Below are 4,231 nucleotides of genomic sequence, written 5' to 3'. Positions count from 1 at the left end.
ACACACTGAAATTTTCCAAAATTTTGAGATACCTTTTCTTGCATATTTTGAAACTGTCTTTCGATGATAGATGAAAGCAAGGCTACTGTTCGTTGATCACTGCAGTCGTGCTACTACCGTGCTCATCTTGTTGTTATATTTTGGGAGACAATTGACCAACATTTCTCCAACACCAAAGGAGCGGCCAAATATGTCTTAAGGAAACTGTCTAAATAAGCCTCAACTACAAGTATAATATTTCTATTTTATTTTATTTTCTGTTTTCTAGTTTATATATATATATATTATTTTTGTTCGATCTTGTGATTAATATAAAACTTTTATATTACTATTATTTTACTGACGTTTGTCCAACATAAATTACTCTTTGTAATGTTATTATACATGGTGAATGTATTTTTTTCATCATTTTTATTCTCCTTTAAAACTTTTATTCTTTGTTTATCTTCTCCCACAATGTGAATTCAACATAAACACTTCCATAAGTAATTGTTCAAAATTATTAGTAAATGGTAGACTTAATTTTATAAATTCATATTATTATTTTACATAAAACTTTCGATTGCATCAGCATCAATAACATAAAGTCGAGAATATCAAGATATTGAACAAAATTGGTGTCATAGCTCCTATCAATCATGCTAGCAATGGATCTAACTCCATTGTCGTTGCGTACAAGCATATCAGCACTTCTATCGCCTTCCTAAAAGACATGAAGACCTGTCGATGTTGAAAATCACTTATTAGATTAACTTTAGTAGGCTTCATATTCTTTTATAACAAATTGTATGAAGCAAAATGGATAAGAAGAAAGTATTTCAAAGTCTAGCCCACAAAAACTAGTTGATTTTTAATATGCATTGCTTTACAACATTGGCCCCAAAAAGTATATTGTTGGTTAGTGGCCATATTCAAAGTATATAGCTCTACTTGCTCGTTCAAGATCAACACAAAATTTGTTCTCTGCAGCAAATTAAGTCACACTCGTCTCTAGTGTATATCTAAATAAAGCAATCCCTTGCTTGTCTCATTTCTTCCATTAAAAGTGGTGCAATGACAAAAGGATAAGCTCGCTTTATATATCTATATTATATATAAAGTGGCTGATTGAATTAGTGCCACGAGTCAATTCGACATCAACTCAGCTGTGAAATTATTAAAATTCTTTTATTTCAAACGATAATTAATATTATTATAAGAATATTTTCATCCTTTCATATAATCATTAAATAAAACAACTAAAAAATATTATTTGAAAATCGAACATAAAACTAATAAATTTATATAAAAAAATCCTACGATTCCACTAATCATTTGTTGATATATTTTTATAAGTATGATTTTTTAATATAAAATATTTCCATCCACTCGCATAATATGTGTGATAAAAATGGCAGCCAAGTTGCATGCCAAGACAAGGCTGTGAATTTATTTATTAATAAAAAATCCCTCTCTTTATGATCATCCATTCTTTCCCAAGTGACCCAACTTTTAGTATAAATAGAGGTGAAAGAGATGAGTTAATTACTTGATCATCAAGTTTTGAGGTAGAAAACAAGAGACCATGGCAAGAGGGCGAACCATTCTGACTTGTCTCATGTGGCTTTTACTCGTTTTCTCCATTACTTTGTGTGCAAGTGCAACTGCCGGTTCTCGTCTGGGAACATCCCAACAAGTTGTTTATCCCCAAGGTACGTATATCTATTCTGTATTATTATAATATATTTGATTAAGTTCATATATTTAAGAATGCAGCTTTAAAGGCGATGATAATGATGATATTTGCAGGGTGTCGCTGCTGCTATTTCGTTGGGAAACCTTTCATGCTTCGGTGTGGCAAAGTATGCTGCGATGATGATTGCTGTTAGCTATGTTAGCATGAGATTTAAGGTTGAATCATTATGTGCATCATCTTTTTTCCCCTTTGTTGAATGTAATGTAATTGTACCAAATAAAAAATAAAAATAAGGCTTATCCAATTATAAAAATTTTCATTTTAAACATTAAAATAAAAATATATATAATTTAAAAATTTACAATCATTTTCATCATTTCTGTTAAAATCTAAAATTTAAAGTAAAATGGATTATTCTGTTAAATAATAATGTTATTTTAAAAATTAGGCCTTTGGTTTCTTTGTTTCATCATTATAATGTTCATTACAAAAACATTACACCAGGGATTTAAATAGCGGTCCGATATCGGTATAGCAGCTGTTATATAGCGGTAGCAGCGCCGTCCGAAACCGCTATTGCTAAAAATAGCGGTGTGAAGCAAAGTCACACCCGGTCGCAATTTAACGGGTAACGACTAATTGCAGCAATAACGGGCCACTATTCCCGTTATTTTAAATCCTCAAAGATATGCAGCGTTTTCGTGAAGGATAAAAAGTTTAGATTTCGTTGTACCTGAGTCTGGAGGAATATAAAAGGTTCTGATGAAAATCAGGATCTTAGAGGGGTTGTTGATTGAGAGAAGAGCCAGCAAATTTTTTCTGAAAGATCAGGACCACTCTGAAAGTTTTCACCAATGGAAGAAAGGGAGTTATGTTTACCAAAGGGCTTTTAACGTTTTTTAATTTTCAAATTGATTTATGTTGTTTTCAAGGTTTTATTTTTAGTCTTAGGGTATAGTGCTAGTGTTTTAGTTTTCCAGTGCACCGCCCATTTCATTCATTTCTTTAAATGACATGTGTTATTAATGTGAAAGGGGGGAGCAGTAGTATTTTCTTATGGCCTATTGTTTTGTTTTCCTTTTGGTTTTCTCCATTTTTAATGCATCTATTAATTTTGCTTTAAAAAAAATTAAGTGTTAAAAAATACTCTAAAAATCATTAAAAGTGATTTTTTATAATTATAATTATAATCACTATGTTTTATAATATGTTGTGCAAATTTTAAAAAAATTCAGGACCACGATATAACTACAATAGTATCCGTTATGTCTATATCCACGATAAACACAACGCGACTAAAAACACGGCCGCAACTGCAATTTAAATCCCTGCATTACACTCCCAGAAAAATTCACTAAATATTTAGAAAGAATTTGGGGTTGATAATTTCCCATTCTACATTTTCATCTATCTGTCCCTTTAGCTAATGTCATGAATCTACCTCCAAAAGCTTCCTCTCTGTTTCTCTTCTTCAACTGTTAAAGCTCTTCGAATCTTTTTCCCAATCCCTTTTCCATAGCCCAACAGAGAAGATAAAAAGTACGGAGATTACAAACAAAAAACAGAGAATTCATCACCACCTCTCCTTTGCTGAAGCTAGCCACCAAGATTTTGCTCCCATTTTCACTTCGTTCTGTTATATTATCCCACCCCTTTATATGCAACTTCCAAGCTTTGGCATACGGTTTACAACTCTTTAGTTTATGTAGGCAAGAATTACATGTTTCTGCTTTGCAACGGGCTGCTTTTTTTAATTGCCACCGGCTCTGGTTTGATCGGTAGTTGTAGTGTAGAGACTGATATTAAAGCTGAAAAGGCTGTGAAGATGAGCAAGGGAGGTAGACAAACAGAACCAGAGGCAGAGCCAAAAGGATCCATTTCAAAAGAGACAGTTGTTGCAGAATATTATCAAAGAGAAGAACAGGTGGCCTTGGTTGTAGAACTAGAAGATGAAGGTGAAGAAGATAAGATCAAATGAGGGTGTTTCAGTGGAGGAGGATGAAGATGAAGAAGTTGAGTCAATGAGTAATGTGAAGACTTTATTAGAAAGATGAAAGAAGGGATTCAATTTGAAGGCTGCCAACTGATTGTGGTTCAATAGCAGAATTTGAAGCAAAATACAATAATAGTGCTCTCAAATTTATATTTTGCTTATTATTTAAGAGAAAATTTCATTTCCTTTTTAAGACCAATTTTTTTATTTTAATGTTTAAATTGAAAACTTTTACGATGTAATTTACTTTTTTTAACACAATTTAAAAAAAACATCTAATATTCCAAAAAACATATAAAAGAATGGCCGAATGAAAATAAAGGGTTATAACAAAATAGACTCCTATAATTTTTTAATTATAAATTTTATCGATAAGTGTTGGGTGTAGAGGTGTTTATAGGTCACGTCGAGACTTAATTTAAAAAAGAAATTCAAGCCTAAGTTATTTAAAGCTTTTTTTAGTATTCAAAAAATATTAAAATATATTTTTAGTTGATATTTTATAAATTTTTTATAATTAAATTAAAACTTTAAAAATATTTTTTATTATTTAAATTGAATTC

The 4,231-nt window shown here is 31.1% G+C and overlaps 1 long non-coding RNA gene across 1 annotated transcript; it reads left to right on the top strand.

The window, feature by feature from the left end:
• Positions 1 to 1,259: 1,259 nt before the first annotated feature.
• On the top strand, positions 1,260 to 1,979 carry LOC107961441 (uncharacterized). Its single transcript, XR_001701290.2, has 2 exons — positions 1,260 to 1,691; positions 1,789 to 1,979. It is a non-coding gene; the product is annotated as an uncharacterized lncRNA (long non-coding RNA).
• The last annotated feature ends 2,252 nt before the right edge of the window (positions 1,980 to 4,231 follow it).

The sequence above is a fragment of the Gossypium hirsutum genome, chromosome A05 (genome assembly GCF_007990345.1).
Source record: "Gossypium hirsutum isolate 1008001.06 chromosome A05, Gossypium_hirsutum_v2.1, whole genome shotgun sequence".
NCBI classification, from domain to species: domain Eukaryota; kingdom Viridiplantae; phylum Streptophyta; class Magnoliopsida; order Malvales; family Malvaceae; genus Gossypium; species Gossypium hirsutum.
This window is presented reverse-complemented; position numbering and strand designations above follow the sequence as displayed.